Source organism: Manis javanica, chromosome 17 (assembly GCF_040802235.1).
Source record: "Manis javanica isolate MJ-LG chromosome 17, MJ_LKY, whole genome shotgun sequence".
Classification (NCBI taxonomy): domain Eukaryota; kingdom Metazoa; phylum Chordata; class Mammalia; order Pholidota; family Manidae; genus Manis; species Manis javanica.
The window spans coordinates 37,995,378-38,017,836 of NC_133172.1; the positions used below are offsets into that span (position 1 = coordinate 37,995,378).

Here is a 22,459-nt window from a genome sequence, read left to right on the forward strand (position 1 = left end):
TCTGTTAAAGATTCTTATTATGATGAATTCTAAAGAGCTTCTAATGTCATGCTTTGTTGGAGTTTTATGTGGAATACTGTTTGGAAATTCAGGCCTTCACCTGAAATTTGGAGATCTTTCAAATAGCACAGAGATCTTAATACACTTTGGTCATTGTGGTAGTAAGATCCATCTGTTTTTGTACTTTTGGGTGTCTAGATTTTTTATGTAGTGTGTGTATCTGAGTACAGGGTAGCTGCTGTTGTAGTTCAGAATGGTGTAGTGTGCAGAGGACTTTGAAAATGTGGTTTTTATCCCCTTTGATAGGAAAAGACCAGATATCCTTTCTGCATTTGTATAAGCATGCCCATTTTTATCCCTTAAATTAATAAATCTGGGTCTACTAGTCTATCACTTACCTACCCTTTTCCGTTTTAGTTTTTGCTGGCTTAAGGATATATAAAGCCAAAACAGAAAATTAAACAATAGACTACTGAAGAGATGTTTAAGAATGGTCACTTTATATTCAGCTCATGATAAAACAAATGGAGAAGTACCTCCTTTGTAAGGTGGCTTCTTTCCAGTGTTTTTACAACCTCCACATACATATTTAGCCATCTGGGGTCTGAGACAGGTTACTTAACAGTTCTCAGTACCCTCTGCCCCAAGGTCGTTTACAGTTAGAATATTCTGCAACTCATGTCTTTGGGATACTCATAGTTTGGGGGAACATGGAGTCTAAGTTGGTTTACATTTTATTCTAGCGTAAATATCCTCTTAACTTACTTTTTGGCCATACTGATGAGGAAAAACATCTTAATAGTGACTCAGCAAGGTGGGTTTTTTTTACGGAGTTTATTCAGTGTCCTGGAGTGAATGTCAAATGTCTCCCTGAGGGATAGGTTTTAACCATCAGTGAAACCCGTTGACTGCAAGCACACTGGGGTCTTTGGCTTTTTTTTCTTCTTCCCTCTTCATCCCCAGGAAGAGACTCCTGTGGCTGCATATCCACTATGCTCCCATGCAGTATTTATTTGATCAAAAACAAAAGAGTTTTGCTTGCCTTGGTTCAGAGAGAGGGTCCCCCAGGATTGTCTTTTGTTCAGTAATTGGAGCATAAGCTGAGCCTGGTTAATTTCAAAGCTACCCCCAACACACTGTTCCCTCCCTCCCTCCTTGAGCAGTTTCTGAGCTGCTAGTGGTACCTTGTATTGGGTCTGGAACAAAAAAAGCTTGAATTGTTGAATGTTAGCTACACCTACTGTGACATCTGCTATGATACCAAATAGCACTGTTGGTGCAGTTAATTTTAAGTTAGGGGAAGAAACAAAACTGGAATGCTCTTCCCCTTTACAGGGCTTGTTAATATAAAATCTTTTAACTACCATTTATTTTAGCATCATGGCACCTGCAAATTCCTGCTGCTCAGTTAAGGAACCAGCGTCACACGTAACTGGTGTTACAATCTGTGGCCACAGCACTGCATCACAATGCAGCAAATGCACCTTCAAATTATGCATTTGGTGCTATCACAGTGAATAAAACAAAGGAAATCATGAGTTGATTTTGTTGGTGACGTAAGTTCTTTCATTGTTATTCACTGTTCAGACACCAGTGCGTTCCTGTCTTCCCATTTTCATGTATCTTTTTTATTAGCCAGACAGATCTGAAACATTTCAGCTCTGAGGAATTTAATTGGCAAAAGTTCTGGTACAAAAAATATAAATTAATTATTAGTTGTTTTTCTTCTAAAGCATAAAGATCTGCAACTTGGTTCTTCCTCTTTAAATACCAAAATGACGATTATATACTAATAAGACCCTTAAGTAGCCAAATTCTAGATGCTATATAGCCAAGTTAATATGTATATAACAATATATTGTGAAATTGGTATATATCATGTGCCCTTCATTTTCGGGCAGGATAGATGTTGGTTTTGCACCCAACAGATTGCAATTGTAGGGTGTGTGGTTTTTGTTTTTGAAGATGAAGGGTCGTTTGCATTTTTCTTTTGCAATCTGCACTGTAATGATGGTCTACTACCTGACTGGCCTGTTTTAATCATCTGGTGCCTGGTTCTTAGTGCAGTTTCATCTTTGCTTTTTCACAAGCTTCCCCTATTGCACAGTTGTTTGCATTGAATTTCTTTTTAGTGACTATGAAAAACACGTTAGTGTTTTAATGTAGTCTCCCTCCAGTTTTCAGGTTATACCTCAAAACACAGAGGAAAAAATCTCTTTCTGAGAAGCTCTTTTAAAAACCATTACGGTAGAATGGGAATATTCATTATTTTATCCATCATGTATTTTTCCCTAAATGTTGTACAAAGAAGTGACAGTTGAGCTGAGCACATGTTAATAAAAGGTCTGCATTTTCCTGTATCACTGACGGTTTCATTGGCTGTATAGTCCTGAAACGAAATACCCTCCATTCTGTTCAAAGCTATCATTAATCTGAATAGTTATTTAAATAGTATTGAAATCTTTTAACTACTGAGAGGCCAAACATTTAAGATGGTGAATTTACTGTTCCCTTTGAGGGATAGTGCTGTTGTTGACGGCACAGCAATCTGAGATGCTAGTGTATGTTGCATCTACACATTCTGTAGGCTAAGATGCAGAAACTGTCTGCTGCTGTATAAAATCTTTTAACTACCATTTATTTTAGCATCATGGCACCTGCAAATTCCTGCTGCTCAGTTAAGGAACCAGCTTCACACGTAACTGGTGTTACAATCCGTGGCCACAGCACTGCATCACAATGCAGCAAATGCATTTTCCACATGAACCAGACATGACAGCTGAAGTGATTATTAACCATGCAAGATGTCGGAAGTCATCAAAAATTCACATCAGCGTAATTGTAGTGGCTGGGTTGGGGGAAAAAGTATCAGAGCATTCCTTGCCTACATGTTGTCTCTCCCCCTCTTAAATCTTAACTTGGTACAGTCCGTTAACAATAAAATACCCTTCTGTAACCTATAAACTGTTACTCCCATCAGTTTGGGCTTTCAAACTGATGGCTGACTTCTCTGAATTTTTGTAGAGCAGCCGGTGTGATGATGCTGTGCCCTAGGGGCTGCATGCACCCTTTTTAAGGGGACCCTGCAATCTTATTGTTTAATTGGACTCTTTAGTGCTAGTGCTTAGGTCTTCAACATTTGCAAGGTGTTTCCTTTCGCTTTTTCTTCTTTCTTTCTCCTCCTTCTCCTCCCTCCCTCCCTGACCCTTCCCACCTCTCCATTCTGGCAGTTTGGAGTGGGAAAACTTGAGCTCTGGTTCCAACAGAGCTCATCCCACCCACGTAGAAGGTATGGAAGATCTGCAGTGACCAGCGGCTTCGACTGGTCTGTAACTCCTTAAATTTGAGAGCTGCAGGTAGGATTTCCTGTGTTTTGTAAAGAAATTAAGTTAAGTGCACCTTAATAAATAGAGTGACAGCATGTTGTTGAAGTACCTCTGAAAGACAAGGTCTTGATTTGTTTAAAATTTTGATATCAATTCAGAAGCATTTAACTTAATGACAGAAAAAGTACTTAAAGTCTCCTGAGAATTGTTCAGATTAGTGCCTTGTCATTCTAATATTTTTCTTTTTAAAAAAATGCGTGGGTCAGAGAGGTATTTGCTTAAAGATTTAAATAGTTATTTAGGATTTTTGCAGACTTCATCTTTAAGTAAGTAGTGTGGACTTTGGGATTTTTTTTAAAAGATGCATGTGAGGTGCAGAATTCTTAATGAGGAGAAATATTAAAACAATTTTTTTTCTTTGCTATAACTAGATACTTCTTTGGGGTTATAGGTGATTGTGTGTGTGTGTGTAGGATGCCTTGTCAAGGAATTCAGTCATTTATATTTTGTTATAGGGAAAAAGTGCTATTTTAGAGGTACTTGGAATCATTTGACAGGAAATGCTTTAGCATAAGGCTTTAAATGAAAAGAATCAAATAGTAACACCAGAGATGTCGATTCTTAAGTATTATCAAATGTAGAGAATTTAAATTAAGATAGTTAAATTCCTCCTCAACCGAGAATGATATGAGTCCTTTAAGTATATTTCAAATTTTTGGTGCAGAGAATGTGAATTGTGTAAGTGAAGTGAAAACTTCGTAAGTCAATAAGCATTATCTATAGGGTAGTATGATTACAAATGTTGCCTGTAACACTTTTAATACTTTGATTAATATCAGAGGTAAAATGCTTTCAATTGAGAGTTAAAAAGCACCTTGCTTGTTGTCTTCTCTAAAAACAACAAAAGACAATGATGTATAGCTTTTTATCCCAAGGAATGAATTTGTATCATGGGACCAGTAGGGTCTGGACTTCTTTCCTTAGCATAGACTTGGAAATTGCTCACCTAGTTGAAAGATTTAGCTCCCTTCAGAGGTGTGGGACTTTCGGTACTATTAACAATAGGAAGACTTGAGGAGCTGTCAAGTGGGGAATGGAGGAGAGCTGCTCAGGGAAGGGAAAGGAACTGTGAGAATTCCCTGTCTCGGCACTGAAAGTCTGGATTTACCCATAACTGAGATTACTTTAAAACTCTGACCCAGTGCAGCGTTGCAAATAATTGATTTCCGAGATGAGACAGTAAGCTGTGGTTTGCATTTTGTAAAGATGGAGGAAACCTCTAACACTGACCCTTTGTGGGAGATGGCTCAATTATCCGTGCCTTGATACAGTTGCAAATTATTTTCCTTTGTCTGAAGTGCGTGGATGCCAGCGCCTTCATCAGAGCTCCTTAATTTAATGTATGGAAAATGTCTCAGCCACCATTTTTAACAATTAGCTGTATCATGGTTGAGGTGAGCTGGGTTCTGAAGGCAGCTGCAGGGCCATTTCATTTACGTTAGGTTCTGTGGCATGAGAGCTTTGTTACTGTAAAACTCAATGAATTTGCACACTGTATAGAAGAGTTCTCTAGGACGGTGGGAGATATTCCCAGAAAGAAAATAGAATCCTTTTGTCTACAGTAAGTATTTCTCATAAAGTGGTGAGAGGTTGAACATTTGTCTTTGGATGAATGGGCAAAATAGACTTTAAAAGGAATGCTGCAAATATTAAAGGTGTAACAGAGGCTCGGGATGTATGTTTTCATGAATGTGTTAGAAACTAAGTAAGAGATGTATATATATACTAGAAATGTAGGTTTCATGAATGATTTTAACACATGCTTTAATCATTCATAATTTAAGTTAATGAGAGGTATGAATTTATCACTAAAGATGTAAATGACACTTGTGAGAAAAAATCTAAATAAGATATAATTAAAAGAGTTTTGGTTTGTTTTTACTGTCTTGCAGTTTGTTTTCCATTCTTAAAGAAAATTGCTGGATTTCAGTTTAGTTTTATTTTTTTTAAGATGGAAAACATTTCCATTTTAATGATCTGTAATAATAGCTGTTTAAACTGTAAGAAAAAATGTTTTAACAAAACAAGATTTTGTCCTAAAAAGTCAGTAGATTGAGGCTTTCATTCTCATTAATGGGGATAATTTTTAGTGGCGTTTGTTTAATTAATAGTTGTGACTTCAAAGCTACTTGTGGAAAAGGCTTGTTTGTCGTTGTAAGCATAGAAATCTTGATTTCTAAAATTAGTTGGATTTGACTCGGTTTATTCCTTTGTTCCTTTATGCTCTTACTGAGAGGGAGCAAGTGGATTTTAACTTTGATTTGTATATTTATCTTTTTAAAGGCACTTCACCCAGGAGAATTTATACTAAGAGTATTTTACAGTAAACTGTACCATGAAGAATTTGCTCAAAATGCTTTAGTTTTGGGAGTTGAATCTTCCCAGAAATGGATATCTGAGAATGCTTTGAACTTGATATCACATTTATAAAGCCAGCTGGTCTTCCAGGTCTTGTTGCACTAGCTGTTGTTCATCCTGTTCACTGAATGCAGCTTTCTTTAATTAATAGATATTTTTTGAAACTAAGGGAGAGGAAGATTTTCACATCAGGCTTTTCATTGAAATAGGAAGGCTCAGTTGTCCTAAGCCCTGTTTAGAACCCTACAAAGATTGCATAAATCTTACACTTGCAGTATTGGAGCCTAGATCTCAATATAATTTTATTTTAATCCTGGGAGGAAAATTAAGTGTATTAACAGGTTAACTATATGGTAGCCTGCAAAGGGATTCTTTTCCCTTGATTTTTATAAGGCTTGCACTTTGAAATAAACGAGTTTTATTTAGAGAGAAAGGAGTTTAGCAGCGAATTAGAGCTCCATCTTAACTGCAGCTTTGCTTGCATTGAAAGGAAAGGAGCGACACGCAACAGCAATTCACCGGAGAATTCCGCTTTAGTAGGGAAAAGTGCTGGGTTATATAGGAAGGGGCATGGGGTAATTGTGTTACTTCTACGGTGCTGGTGGCTGTTGGCTACGTGCTGGGATTGGGAGGGGGGAGAGAGGTGATTGGGCTTCAGGTGGCGCCGGCGGGAACCGAGAACCCCGAAGAGAAGCCGGAAGTTTGCCATCTTACTGGTGGGGGCCCTTCATTCCCCTCTTTCTCCTCTATGGGGTTGTGGACATTGCTTTCTCTCTGGCTGCTTCCTGCTAAACAGGGGTGGAGAAGGGAGTGAGGGCTTGAGGATTGGGAGGAAAGGGTTGATAGGACTCCCCACCGTAAGGATGAGTAGATGTGGACCTCTTCAGGCTGGAAATCAGTGAAGGTTCCCTGTAACCATAGGTCGAGGACCTGTTGATTCCATGGTGCCAAGAGGATATGGGTGTCAGGAGCCAGGCGTCTGCGGCCATTGTTTCCAGGAACAGTTTCCAGTGGAGAGACGGGTCCATCTCAGCGTGTGGTGAGGAGGTCACGTGAGTGTGAGGGATCTTCTGTGGCCAGAAGCTGGTAGTTCCTGAGTAAAGGCTGGTTGAAAGCTTGATTAGAGATTTTTCCGACTTGGGATTTGATGAACTTTATTATACAGGGTAAGAAGAGACAGGCGAGAAGAATGATCATTATGGGGCCTGCAATGGGCCAGAGCTAGGCGAGGAGGGGTTTTGTTAGTATTGAAGAGAATGGGTTGGAATTGGAAGCAGAGTGGAGGCTGGAGGCAAGGTCAGTGAGTTTGGTGATGTCAGTTTCTACAATGCCGGATTCGTTGATGTAATAGCAGCACTCTTCCTGGAGGAAGACGCAGGTGCCGCCCTTCTCGGCTGTAAGCAGATCTAAGGCCCGCCGGTTTTGAAGGGTAACCTTAGCTAGTGAAGTGACCTGTCTTTGGAGAGAGGCTAGGGAATCGGCAGTGGATGTCAGGGCTCCCTCAAGTTTGGCGTCGAGATCTCTAACTGCCCATAGAGAGTGACCCAAGGCTTCTCCCTGAAAACCCTGCCCCAATGGCTGAGGTGATCAAAGAGATACCGACCATGATGGGAAGGAAAGCAGCTCTTTTTGTGCGCAAGGGCAAGGGAGGTTGGAGCTCAAGAAATTCTGCCCTGCTGTAAAGTGTAAGCTGTGGAATTAGGGTGACGAGAATGCAGGGTGTATCGGAGTTGAGAGGCAGTGAGTTGAAAAGACTGCCATTACACCAAAAGAAGTGTCCCGGCTGCGTAAAAGTCTTAGAGCCGGAGGTAGGGGTGTAGATAGAGAGGCAGTGAAGTGCGCTGGAGGGGGGTGGAGTTGGGCCTACACAGTGGTGGATGGTGAGATTATCTGCGTATTCTGGTTCCCATAGGGGTATGTCTGCCAGGGGGCAGAGGGGTTGTCTTTCTGCATGGAAGGAGTAGTTGGAAATATTAAGGGGCACGGCGGCCAGCAGTGGGCGCTGTAGTGATGCGCACAAGAAACAATTGGCGGTGTTAAGGGTGTGGTTGAGAAAGATGGTGGTGTCCTGAATGAGCTGTAACCAAGAGTAGGAGGAATAAGAAGATGAAGAGGCGCCGTCAGGAGTTTGGATAATGACTTTTTCGGAATGTCCGATATCTGATGCAACTTGGTAGATCTGGGAGTGAGAGGGAACATACTCTCGAGAGATATGAAGGGTACCGTGGGGGGTCGAGGACCCCCCGTAGTAAATGGAGGCTGTGACTCCGGCGGCCCATCGAGAGTCCCAGGGATCTGGGATTGATAAGGAGAATGAGCCGTTGGGATATTTCATGAAACGGTTGGCGGAGTAATACTGTGCGTACTGGAAGTTACCCATGTAGTGAATGGCGCAAGACCATTAGGGACATCTCCTGTAGGTGTCTTGCCATCGCCTGCAATAGGCTTGTCTTTGGTCATAGAGGAAGCAGAGGTAGGGAGAATAAAGGTAGCTGTTAGTGAACTCTTCGGTGGAGGGAGGAAAGTGGAGGTACAAAGGCTCAGAGCAGCTTTTCAGAGGGCAGTCTGATGTGGCAATGAGGGCAGTAACTTTTGTTTGATGCTGTGTGTAAGTCTGCTGACTTTGAATTGCCATACAAAGGAGGCTGGGGTGGCGGGGAAGACAATAGGAATGAGGAAAAAAAGTGAGAGAGCAGTGAAAGAGGAAAAAGTCATGATTCGGGTATGGATGGCAAAGGGGGTGAACGGGGTTTTGGAGGAAAGAGGACAGTAAGGTCAGGAGTCTGGAGGGAGGGAGGGAGAGTCTGTAAACTTTTGTAGGTTAAGAGATCTTTTAGGTGATGTGGGGACAGAATGGTAAGGGGCACCCTGAATGTCAGTTTATGAGCTTCCTTCTGCAAGAACTGTCTAGTGGCTAATGCTCATAGGCAGGGGGCCCATCTCCGAACTGTGGGGTCTAATTGCTTGGAGAGATAAGCTACTGGGGCAAAGGATGGGCCATAATATTGGCCTAGGACTCCTAGAGCTTGACTGGACCTCTCATGAATGTATAATGAGAAGGGTTTCGACAAATCAGGGAGATGGAGAGCTGGAGCTTCCACAACAGCTTGACGGAGCTTAATGAAGCAGTGTCGGGGTGAGGAGGATAATGGTTCTTTAGGGGGGCCCTTGCTGAGGTCGTATAGGGGTCTTGCCAACAGGAAGAAGTTAGGGATCTACGCTCTAAAACACCCAGCCAGGCCTAGAAAGGAAAGGATTTCTGTCTTGGTTTTGGGAATGGGCAGGTCAGAGAGGAGTCGTTTTCTGTCTAAGGTAATGGACTTTCTTTGTTGAGACATAAGGAATCCAAGGTAAGTGACAGAAGGGGAAGAGATTTGAGCTTTGACAGGGGATACCCGGTAACTTCTGGAAGCTAGAAGGTTAAGTAGAGAGGCAGTGTCAAATTGAGACTGTTCGCCGCCGGAGTCACAGCCTCCATTTACTACGGGGGGTCCTCGACCCCCCACGGTACCCTTCATATCTCTGCAGAGTAGAAGATCATCTACATATTGTAATAAAGTGGACTCGGAGTGATCATGATGAAACTGTTTGAGGTCCTGAGCTAGGACTTGTCCAAAAATATGGGGACTATCTCGGAAGCCTTGTGGCAAAACTGTCCAAGTAAGTTGTTCAGAATGTCTTGTGCATGGGTCCGTCCAGGTGAAGGCGAAAAAATCTTGGGAGGAGGGGTCCAGAGGGATAGAAAAAATGCGTCCTTGAGATCTAGGACTGAGAACTGGCCGAGGCAGGGATCTGCGATAAAAGGGTGTATGGATTTGGAACTAAGGGATGGATAGGGACAACGGCCATGTTGATGAGGCAAAGGTCTTGGACAAGGCGGAAAGATCCGTTGGTTTTTTTAACAACTAATATTGGGGTATTAAATGGGGAGTGAGTGGGTCTGAGGTAATTTTTGTTCAAGAGATCTTGAATGATGGGTTGGAAACCTATGAGGGCTGAAGTGGTTAGGGGGTATTGGGCCTGACAGGTATACTGAGAGGGGTCACGTTATTTGATAGAGGCAGGGGGACATAGGGCCACGGAGGGGCTTGTAATGTCCCAAACTTTGGGGTTTACAGGGTGCATGAGGGTGGAACCGGAGCTTTCATTGGGTAGAGGGGGTCGTCGGCTATGAGGGCCATCAGAAAGGGAGTACTGGGGGTTATGGGAGTGGATATAGTTATGGAAACGTGGAGGAGGAAAAGGATGTCTCGTCCTAGTAAAGGGATGGGACACTGGGGCATAACCAGGAAGGAGTGGGAGAAAGGTATGGGATTGTCTAGGATTGTGCATAAAAGCGGGGGGATTTAATGGGAAAATCTGTTTACCTCCTACCCTGACTATAGGAATAATGGCTGGCGTGGTAGGGCCCCGGTATTCTCACAAGACTGAGAAGGTGGCTCCTGTATCTAGGAGGAAGGAGATGGGGCTACCGCCTACTGTTAAAGTAACCCTGGGCTCCTGTTTGGTGATGGAAACGGTCGGGCAAGAAGCCCCCAGGCCCTGTCAATCTTCTTCTGCTAGCCCCACTACGGCGGGCTTAGGATGGGGGTTGTTCATCCAGCCTCCCCTTCAGGTGGTTGGGCAATCAGACCCCCAGTGGCCCTTTTTGTGGCATCTGGAGCATAGGGTGGTAGGAGATCTGGGGAGGGACACGCCCTTGACCAATGTCCCTCTTTTCCGCACTTGAAACAAGCTCCTGGCGGGGCTTGTTTGTAGAGGGGCGCCCAGGTTGTGGTTTTATCAGCTGGGCCAACATTTGGAAATTGGCCTGCTCAGCCCTTTGTTTACGGCGTTCTTTCTCCTCCTGTCAGTTATGGAAGACTTTAAAGGCCACTGTTAGGATCTCAGTCTGTGGGGTAGCGGGGCCCTGTTCTAACTTTTTGAGTTTAGCTTTAATGTTGGGGTAGCTTTGAGCTAGGAAGTATGTCATAAGGATATGTTTTCTTTCAGGTGTTTCTGGGTCTAGGCTGGTATACTGTAATAGGGCTTGAGTGAGTCTGTCTAAGAACTTGGAGGGGGTTTCGTCTCTCTTTTGAATTATGTCTTGGAGCTTTTGAAAATTGACTACTTTATGAGCTGCCTTTTTCAGACCTGCTATTAAGCAGGAGGCAAAAATATCTCGAGAGCAGAGACCCATGGTGGTGTTATAATCTCAGTGTGGGTCTTGTTCGTGGATAGTGGTGGGGCCAGGGGGATAGGTGGGGTCAGTCCTGTGGGTTTCGGTAGCGTGCGTTTGGGCAAAGTCCCAAACTCGTCTACACTCTTCAGGGAGGAGATTATTGGCCAGGACCATGAAAGTGTCAGGATGCGTGAGGCTGTAAGACTGGAGGGTCCATTGAACCTCCCTGATGTATGTCTTGGGAATCAGTGGAAAAGGAACCTAGGCGTTTCTCTAGTTGGGCTAAATCTCCTAAGGAGAAAGGGACATGAACGCGCACGATGCCTTCAGATCCTGCTACTTCCCGGAGGGGGCGTAATTTTGGGAGGCCCTCGCGACCGGGTCTGAGGGAGACTGAAGGGTTCTGGCTCAGTCTGTGGGGGGGAAACAGGTGAAGGGGGCAAAGCCATGATAATTTTGGGAGGCCCTCAGGACCGAGTCTGAGGGGGCAAAGACGGAGGAGGCTCCTGGAACTTAGTTAGAGGGGAGCTGAAAGGCTCCGGCTCGATCTGCGGGACGGGGGGAGGTGAGAGTAATGGAGGAAGAGGGGGTGAGGTGGGGGAGGAGAGGGAAGGGAGAGGACGGGAGGCTTCCGTGGGGAAAGAGGCAGCGGCGGCAGCGGTAGAGGAAGGGGGAGAGGCTGTTGTAGGAGAAGAAGGGGAAGGGAGAGGACGGGAGGCTTCCGCGGGGAAAGAGGCAGTGGCAGCGGCGGTAGAGGAAGGGGGAGGGGGTGTTGTAGGAGAAGAAGGGGAAGGGAGAGGACGGGAGGCTTCAGCAGGAAAGAGGCAGCCGCGGGGGTGGAGGGTGGAGGGGTTGTAGGAGGGGGAGGGGCCAAAGGGGGAAGCCTGTATGGCGGAGGCTCGTTGGCCAGGTCAAAGGTAATCGAAGAGGGACTGGGAGTGTGGGGAGGGGAGGGAGACGGCTTGCAGGCTAGGAGATCTTGGGAAGGGGCAGGGGAGGAGGAGACGGAAAGCTTCGATATAGGGCATCTCCTTCCATTTTTTCAGGCGCTGGCAGTAGTTAAAAAGATCGCGAGTGATGTTAGAATCAAGAGTTCCCCCTGCGGGCCATTGGTTGTTATTGTCTAAGTGGTATGTTGGCCAATCTTGGGAGCAGTATTTACGGAGAAGTTTTGGTTTTATATCAGGTGTCAGGGAGAGGGTAGCCAGATGCTTAAGCAGGCATTCAAGAGGTGAACTTTCAGGGAGTTATGAAGAGGCTCCCATGGCTAAAGGACAGAGAAGGAGACAAACAGGGGAAGATGAACAGAGATCCTCGGACTAGAAGCAGACCGCAAGGAGACAAAGGGCATCCCCGATGATCCTTGGTGGTCTGCGGAAACTCGTATACGAGTCGGAATTTCTTAGGAAGTGTGGGTGTCACCCAGACTTCCCTAAGAAGGCAGTTTGCCGGAGTCACGAGGTACCTAACGCTAGGAATTTTCGGCAGACAGAACAGATTTCGGCGGATGGAGCAGAAGGAGGAGGGGGAGAAAGGTTCTCATCCACAAAGGAGTCACCTTGTTTATGGCTGTCGGAGGAGGGGCCTGAGGGTCCGCCGCAGCCCTGAAGGCCTGAGGTGGGGATTTATGGCTGTCGGAGGAGGGGCCTGAGGGTCCGCCGCAGCCGTGAAGGCCTGAGGCGAGGAGAGTTCCCTCCTCATCCCCGAGCGTCAGGGCCTTGCCGGATGATCACTGTCAATGGTGCTGCGATAGCTCGGGGAAGAGTGGCCCACTCCGGGGGGAAACCTTACCTAAAGGCCAGAGAGGAGTGGTGAGTGTGATGAGCCAGCACCAGAAAAAGAGGACGAGGGCAAGCTGCTGCTGGTTTCGGGGGGAAGACGGGGCCCAGTTGGGGTGTCCCGTCTCCCGGGTTTTGGCACCAATGAAAGGAAAGGAGCGACACACAGCAGCAATTCACCGGAGAATTCCGCTTTATTAGGGAAAGGTGCTGGGTTATAGGAAGGGGCATAGGGTGATTGTGTTGTTACTTCTACGGGGCTGGTGGCTGTTGGCTAGGTGCTGGGATTGGTGGGAGGGAGGGGGCAAGAGGTGATTGGGCTTCAGGTGGCGTGGGCGGGAACTGAGGACCCCGAAGAGAAGCCGGAAGTTTGCCATCTTACTGGTGGGGGCCTTTCATGCATGAAATGTTTGAATAGCATGAAGGGGGTCACAAAGCCTTCCTTCAAAATTTTTCAAGTAAAATTTGGTTAAGGATTCTGGTCTTACTGTCTTTCTCTGGTTTTATGTAGGCTGGTACTAGGTTGTCTGGGGAGCTAAGAGAGACCCAGTTGCTTTTCATTTTCTTTGCTTTTACCATGGTCTACTCAAGATTGGCTACTGGGCAGAGGCTCTCCTTTCTGGTACTTGTAGGGGATGATCCCCAAATCTCTTCAATCCAGAAGCTCTTCAGTTTTCTCATGAAATTTTAGTCTGACTGGTAGTATAGAGTTAGGAGCTGGGTTTTTTTGCTGCAAAGAAAAAATGTATTCATATGAAACCTTTGAATGCTCTGGCAGTGCCATAATATAGATAAGCAAACATGTCGGCCAGCCCGCTGGGAAACCTTCCATGGCCCTAAGATGGCAGTGAGCAAGGAGTGAAATGGCGTCACTAGGAACGCTGTGATAAGAAGTGGACCGCAAGGCTCATTTTCATTCAATCAAGTTTGAAGACTTTAGGAGTACTGTCTTGCCAATTTACAGTTAATTTTTATTTTGTAGGAAGACAGAAATTTTGAGATTTCCCTGAAGTAAAGAGTTAATTAGCACTTATATCTAAATAGCTTCTGATTGTTTCTTTTAAGAAATCCATGCATGGCAAAAATGGATAAAAATAAACTTCTAAAAAGATATTTCATGGAACACTTCTGAAATTCCTTACTTGGTGCCTTCTTCTTCTTTTTAAATGTAGAAAATTACTCTTTCCACATAGATTTTCAGAAAACAGGACAGTATGCTTCTTTTATGGCCAGGTGAAACTAGCATTCCTATGACAACAGTGTGTTATTTGTCTTTGACTCTGGCTTTTATTCAAGCTCTTTGCAGGCTTTGGTTTTTATATATAAATATTTCATATATAAAATACTTGTCAGCTGCCTTCAAAAACAAAGTTTGTTGTATTTCTTTTGTGGTTCAGGGTATGGATTATTTGGAAATGAATTATAGTCATAGTGGGTAGTGACAGTGCTAATTTCTTACCTGTTCCCACCTCTCATGGAGTTGGAATATCTAGAGCTGGTCTTAGAGTTTATGTCATGCAATCAGCTCATCGTACAATTAAGTAAAGCAAGGTTTACTGTAGTTAAACAGCTTTCTCAAGGTCATACATCTGAAGACAGTTGATTTCACCTGAAATCCAGGCCTTGACTCCTAATCTGAGCTGTGCTGTGCCTCTGTCTGTATTTGATGCCATCTCTTTCTCTCTGGGGGCTTGCTGCTGCTGACTGATGGATCTAATGGACTGAACTTTCAGTGAAGTATTGTCATTGCTCTACTCTCCTAAGTCACAGAGATGTTCTTTTTTCAGCCTTGCCAGAAATGACTGACTGAGCTATGCTTGGACCTGTGTTGTAGGTGACATGAATTTATAAACTTATCATATGTATAAGTACACATTTAAAAATAAAACATGTTCTGCAAGTGGAGTTTGAGGGTCCATTGTATTGACTAGGTATGACAGGTGAAGGACTCATCTCTTGGGATGGGCATGGGCAGTACATGCATCTGCCCTGAGCTGGGCTGGGGCTGGGCATTCTAGTGTGTCCTCCTAGAAGATGGCTCCTTCAGCTCTAGGTTTGAGGGGATCCACAGTGCAGGGTAGCCCCTTGTACTCTAGTATGATGGGCTGGGTGAAAGCGTTTAGCTCCCTGTCAATTTCGTGCAATTTGTATTTTAAAAAATGGTCTTGCTCTCTCCCCTTCTGTTGCTTACATTTGCCATCCCAGCAAAGCAACATTTCATGTTTCCTGTACCTGTGGTGAGAATGGCGAGCCGTGTATCCTGCAGTATTCCCTCAGCTCTGACAGGGTAAAGTCACAATGTTTCCAAACTCAATTAAGGTTGTAGAGAGACTATGAATTCCCAAGTACTGTTAGCAGAGGGGGTACCATGACACACTCCATGTGACACAATGGGGAGTTATAACAGAGAAGTCTCTTGTTTGTTTTAGTGGTCTCCAGACAAATTTTTGAAAAAGAACTTGTGAATGAGAAGACCTGCAGCAAAACCAAAGCTCCCTTCTCTGGGACAGCCACGAGGACCAGTGCTCCTGCAATGCCGCCAGCATAAGCAGTGCTGCATAGCGGGAGGAGCTGGGATTTTCAACTGCAGTGTGAATGACTGACACCGGGTGCCAGCAGGGAATTAATAGGCGCGTGCTTCCCGAACATTGTCTTGACTCACAGCGCTCCTTGTGCTTGCTAAGGAGAACTCTGAGGCTTCATCCAGAGTGCTGTAGAAACCAATCTCTCAAAAAGCGACTTAGCCCCCACCTAACTGGCTCAGACATGTACCCTCTGCTGTCTGCCCTCATAGCCCCCAAAGTTTGCTTTTTTTCCTCTTTCCACAGAGGAAAGACACTAGATCTGACAAAGCAAGGGAATCTGTTTTTTTATATAAGGGTTATTTTAATGCATTCTTTTAGAGTGGTTTTGGGGTGCAGTTGGCAGGGATGTTGACCATGATAAAGGCCGTTATTGATGCGTGCCTATTTTATACTGCAGTGCAGTGTTAGTGCCCCAAGTTCTCTGGATGTGGGTTAATCCATCTCTAAGATGGAAATCAGATTCCTGAAGACATATTAAATCATTTTTGTCATCCCTTAATGTGGCCTCCTTATCTTTCCATCATCTAGAGTGGCTATGGGATTAATATTTTTAGGTCTATTCCTGCCAATGGGTGAGGAGCGGGTTCTTCTGCTGCTTTTTAAAGCCATACTTTAGCATACCGTGATACTCCATTTTCCAAGCAAGATTGAAAAGTTTTCTCTTTAGAATCCTTCCTGTTCTGTGTCCCCACAGGTCAGCCCAAGCAAGTGTGCTGAGTTGGATGAGGGGGGAGCAGAGAAAATGCCCAGAGTAGCTGTCCTTGCCTTCTCCTGTGGGGCCACCTCAGCAGTCTGAGAGCAGTTGGCTGGCTGCCCCGCCCTCCCTCCCTCCGTGCTTGGCTTCTAGTGTTCCCACTCCTCCCCACCCTCCTTCCAGGAGTGGAGAGAGAGGAGGGCCCGCAGAGGCCCAGCCCCCGGAGCACGGCACACCCCGCCCCATCCGGGCTGCCCTGCTAGGATGCCGCTCAGGCTTGCTTTTCTGGAAGTAGTTTGGCATCAGCACTGAGCAAGTCACACCCTCTCCCCAGGCTTCTTGGGACCAGCAGGAGAAAGTTGCTCACACAACCCTGAAAGGCTGTTTCAGGACTTTCCTGTATTTGGGAGGGTCGTTCTGTCAAAAAGCGTTTTTCCCCTACTAGTGCCTAAATGGCCATCCTTTATTATTTTACTCATTTATATTATGCCCCTACTACTTGCTCTCCGTCCACATGGAGACTCTCAGTAACTAAGCTGAGCAGATCGCTCTCCTTTCCTGGATGGCCAAAGATGAGTAACAGACAACAGGCATGCCCAGGGGCCCCTAAAAGAGGCAGAACTGGCTTTGCAGCAGTGAGCACAAGAGATTTAAATGACTCTCACATTATGCAGCCATTAACCTTGCACTTACTCTACAAGTGCAGCAACCCAAAGTGCTAATAAGCAGCTCCAGGTTGATACCTTAGTGTAGAAATAGGAAGAGGCATCTAGTAGTTATATCCCTACATTGTGTTGACGAGGGAGATGTGCTGCATGCGTACCCCTATACCCCTCGGTACTGCACCACGGGAGTGACATATCCCCATTCTCAAAAATGACTTTCCCTTCTGCCATGGTGAGTCCTACCTCTTACATTTTTTCTTTACCCAGTGCTGAACATGTTGGAAGTTCGGTTTTTGTTATATGGTATCCTTCTTCTTTGTGGGATGGGGAGAATAATAGGGAGGGAGGGGACCACCAAAGGCAATTAGATGGGCTTAGATGAGTGGCTTCCTCAATGGTCCTATTGCTTTTCCAGAAGGCACAGGTGAGATGGAATTGTATCATGGCCGTATTGGCATGCCCTCACAGAGACCAGGCATGCCAGTACACCCAAGTCAGAATGCTGCCCGTAAGGCCTTAGGGCTGGTCTGGAAGGAGGGACTGTGTGTAGATCTCATTCCATGTAGTGTATTCTTGGGGTGAGAATTTTCTTGCACACATTGAGTTCTCTTCAACCTGTGAGAATTTGCAGGCATGCCATCTTGTACACCCGTTTGAATTATGTGAGCAAGCAATTTGGTTTGCCTTAATGGACCCAAATCTATCACATAATTATATGACTCTGTTTAGCCCAGTAGCAGAAACCATGTACAAAATGGGACCCTGCAGCCTGACAGTGACAGAGGGCCTGGTGCCCACGAGATGCCATGTTTTAGCACCAAGGTCTGCCACCTGTGGCCCCAGAGCTGCCTGCAGGCCAGTGATCTGCCGAGCTAGCAAACGGTGGAGCTTCACAGCCACTCTTCTGCTGGATCTGCTGCCACCTGCTGAATGAGAGCAGCTAGGTTTTTGCATAAATGCACGATGAGAAATCATGCAACAGCATCAAACATAAATTACAATGGGCAATGTCAGCTCTGCTGGCTCAGCACTGCTTTCTGCAGGGTTTTTTCTTTTTTTTGAGGTATATATATATTGAAATCTGTGAACTATTTAAAATATTAAATTTTTTTGTAGTAAACAAGAGGGACTTATCTAAGTATCTTACTTGGAGAATAAAGCCTAGATTTGCTATTCTGTGTGCTAAGAAGTCTGCAAAAGTAGATTCAGTCTCTTGTGGGCCTTCCAAGCTGACATTTTATGTATTCTGATTTTATTGCATTAAATATTGATCTAATAAAATATACAAATATGCTATAAACCACATGAAAGTTCCCTAAATCTTGAAAATGCTCAAATTTTAGAACTTCTCTGTTCTTTGGGGCTTAATCAGTAAAGAACATCTCTGCACCTGAGAAAGTCCTCGAGGCATTCATTCTCTGTAGGCACTGTGAAGAGAGCTAATGAAAAGTGCGTCCGCGCCATCTGAAGCCCAGCAGCTCTGAGTCCTGGCAGGGTTTCCATTGTGCTCATCTGAAAACAGTACTTTGGTTTGTCCTTCCTCACGTTCTCCTTAAGTAGCAGTTTTAACCTTTGTAAAAATTTCACTTAAGAGAAGGTTTTAGAAGACGTCATTTGTTCAGAAATTGGGAGGAAGGTTTGGGAGAAGTTATGGGAGTAGATAGAAGACGTCGTTTGTTCAGAAATTGGGAGGAAGGTTTGGGAGAAGTTATGGGAGTAGATACTTTACTCTGAATGAGCTGAAGCAGAATAGTAGGTACAACTTAATTCCTGTCTTTATAGAATCAGACACTTTTCCGTTACACTCTCTAAAGGTCTCATGAATACTTGCTTATTGGAGTTCTTGTTTCATCGTGGAACAGACCCTCTTGATTGTTCCATTTTTTGTACATGTATTTTTGATCTGCTAATTTTTCTTTCCTCCTTCATTGTCTTCCTAGGTGTTGCTGTATCTTGACAATGATTTTGTTTCAACTACAATGACTGTTTCCTACAGTCACTGCTCACATGTGTTAATATTATTTTGATTCAGAATGTAGGTTATAGATTTCCTATTAATTTGTGTATATTAAATGAGAGAAGACCCAAGATTTTTCATAACATCCACCGTGTATTGTTGCCCTGTGTCAGATATTCTGTACAAAGTCGGCTTGCTGTGGGTGCTGCACTTCAAATTTTGACGGGATGGATTGCTGCTTGATTTCTTGAACACAAACAGACATGAATTGGTCGTCTGTGTTTTGAGGAGCATATAAATTATGATTTTTGCTTTTTGGGGCCAAACTAGATGATTTTATCTTTTTCTTTTATTTTTTAATGGTCAGGAAATTTATGTGTTCTTCGATTTAAACCATTTATGTAGCTGTCCAACAAATCACTTATTTGTGTAGGTGGGAAGCACAGAGCTGTGAAGGCATCACTGTAAGCTCTTGTTTTGCCATCGGACCATATCCTAGCTAAAGTGTATACTGAAATTTTTCTCATGGAGACCCTGATTTGTTACAGTTTTCATTTTTGGAAAGCAAATTAGCTAAGATAATTTGGCCATTTGACAGAAACAAACATCCTTTTTGCCTATTCCCTTTTTCTATATGGTAGGAGTTAGCTGCTGCTTGTATTCTAAAACCCAGTCTATGTAGTGATTATAATAAAGCAATTTCATGCCTGTCTTTTTCAACCTCAGCCATTTACAAGCTAGTTTGGCTGCCAGGTCCTTGAGATGTGACCACATGTTTGAAAAGAGAATCACTTACCTTGCAATTACTTTCTGGGTACCCTGTACCCCTTTTCAAAACTGTGTTGCATACAACCATTTCGCTATTACTGAAGACCAAGATTAGTACCTGTTTTTACTAACCGAAAGGAATATGAAGAGGATTTTCACTTTTATGAGAGAAATCAAAGAGCAACAGTACCGTTCAGCATTTGTTTTACAGCAAGTGAGCCATTAGAGAGGGGCAGCACATACCCAGAGCAGCGGTGGTGGCCCTGCCAAGCTCCTTCCCCAAGAACCGCACTCAGCATCTCAGCATCAGGCACCAGAGCTCTGAACTCTGTGAGCATTTGTGCTTTATCTCCATTCATTTTGTATGTCTGTTAACAAGTTGTGTCCTAAGGCATCAGAAAAACTCAAGAGAGCTTATTTTGGGAGGCTGGGAACGCTAAAAAATATTTCCATAAAAATTAATGGTAATTGCTTCCTTTTGCCATTTTCTGCTTACAAAAGGTTTCATTGGAACGTTTATTTTTGGATAGAGGTGAGACCTTTATACATTCAAGGCAGCCTACTTCCTGTGTTAAAGACAACATGTGGCTGGAGGTATTCCTTGAGCAAAGACATGTACAGTATTTATTGTTCCACATCCATAAATAGTAATAGTATTTTGGAACTCTGTAGAGTTGACATCTCGAGCAATGGTTTCAGCTTTTGTATGTGACCCATAGTAAGAAATACATTTTACAGCATGATCTACTTCATACATACAGATATGTATATACAATTGAAAGAAGTTTCACAAAATGCTTTTTACCCATACCCCATATTTCTGTTGCATTTTTTTTCATTTAAAAAAATGCTAGTAGATTTCATGACTCAGCTGTGGGTTCTGACCCACATATTGAAAAAGGCCATTCTAAAAGGAATGCTCCAAACTTGACATTTATCATCTCATTCCTTCCCTATGTGAGGTAAGTGGCAGAAAGGAATAAATATACAAGCATAAAATACTGTTTATACCACCTTGACTTGCTGTGATGATGGGTAGAGTGGAGGAAAGAAGAAAAAGGTGTCAGAAAATTTGGCTTCTAAGTCCGAGCTTTATTGCTTAAGAACCAGGTTATCATAATATGGAAACACACATTTTAGAGTTGGTGGAAGCTCTAGAAACCAAGTCATACAGCCCCTTTAATGTTTAAACCTATATTAAGAACGTACTTTAAAGTATGAGCTAGTTATGTAGTATTGAGAGAGAGTTTAATAGGGGGTTATAAGTAAGAACTAGAACCAGATGAGTGTAACACACACCTAGCACAAGATAATTACCATTCTATACAAATCTTAGCTCTTACTAGTACTGGTATAAAATGGAGTTTTCTCCTCTTTCACCTTTGCCATGTGTAATGGGGAACTAATAACTGATGAATAAAACAAATTTAAGGTTGTTTTGTTCCTTTCCTGGACTCTTTCCTGTTAGACAGAAAAGGAAATTATTCGTTATTTTCTCAATTTAGAAGTTGTCTGTTCCTTCAGTAGCTTAGAAACAGCTAGTTTCTTAAGAAAACTGAGTTCTGCCTCTGCCTCTTCCTGCTTGGGAACCCTTGGTCAAGTTAGTTAAATACTGAAAACTGTTTCTTACCTGAAAATGACGTGGAAGTGGATGGGGGAGAGTGGGGTGATCAATGTCTGTTCTTTCACACTGTTTAAAGGTGAGCAGTAATGTCTTTGAATTGCTTAGAGCAGTGTCTGGCCCTTAATTGCTTCCAGAATGGGAGCTATTATATGTTCCAGGAAGCTTGAAACCAAAGCACATTCATGGAGCCAGTTAGAAGGTCTGTTTCCAGAACTGCTTCCAGTGAGGAGCAGTATACAGGGGAGGAAGTCAGGAGTAGTTAAATTACCTAGCAGGCCTGCAGATGTTTATGGAGTGTTCTTTATTGAGCAGGGCAGCAGTCGAAGGGCTGGGTGGGACACGATGAGCAATGAAAAGTGCTTGCTGGCAGGAAAAGGGGATTAATGATGAGGAGCTCTGAGGGTCACAGGTGCTGTCATCTCTGAGTGGGAAGTGAGCTGCTGGGCCTTCTCTATGACCAGGGGTCTGCAGTGTGGCAGGCCCCCACCCAGTGAGAGAAGACACCTTCTGGTGTACCCTTCACACCCCAGCCCACCTCTATAGAAACTCATTTTTCTGACAAGCTATAAAGTATACCTCTGGAATGGGAGGCTTGAGAGGTGACTCACAGGAGTTCACACATGGGGAAAAGGGAAGTCAAGGAAAAAAGCTATAGGAAAGTTGGCCAAGGCAAGTATTTTTCTGCCCAACTTTTTAGTTCTTTAACTTGTTATTTTCCCTTCAAATGTGTGTTCTTTAAAGAAATGGCCACTAGATGGCACACAGACCCCAGCACTATTCTGACTAGAAATTATTCTTTTTAAGATGCTTTTCAGAAGATAGGTCACTAATGTGTTGTTTTTAAAAACAAAATATGGTATGTAGGGTATTTTACGTACCTCATTTTTGAAAGGAATAAAGAATGAAAAATTAAAAACTCATAATCTATATATTTTGTGGCCTCCATTTGTGCTACAGAGAAAGCCCAATTGTTGAGGTACATACGGCTCATGGTCTTTGTTCGTATGTAGGTGATCCTAAAATTTGATTCTCATGCACAAATGCTTCATCTAATTTATTAAGTGAGATTTTTATAATGTGCATTTATAATGAATATATTAAAGAACAGAATAATCTCCCCAAAGCAATCTTTTGTCCATCTTTTTCTTTATTACTATTTGAAATTTCATTTCTTAGAAATTCTGGAATTGTGTTTCTTAGAGAATATTATGTTGCTTTTAAACAAATCGTCTGATTATTGCTTTTTCTGTGTGTATGTGTGTGTGGGTTATGTGCAGAGCATGGATGCAGTTAAAAGAAAGGGATAGACTGGTCACTGACTGAAGCCTTTAGCTTTAGCCATTGAAGACCACTCATGAAAGGGGAATCATAATAAAGGTTTGTTGATTTGATATAATCATTTGCTGTGGAGGGTATAAACAAGGTCCGTTAACATCCTTGCCATCATTTTGTGTCTGGCTCCCCTGTGATGGCCAGAAGCAGG

General features: G+C 43.6%; 1 pseudogene; it reads left to right on the top strand.

Annotated features, from left to right (window-relative positions):
* The window catches only part of LOC140847008 (metallothionein-1E-like), a 93,537-nt pseudogene that overhangs the window by 62,605 nt on the left and 8,473 nt on the right, over positions 1 to 22,459 (top strand).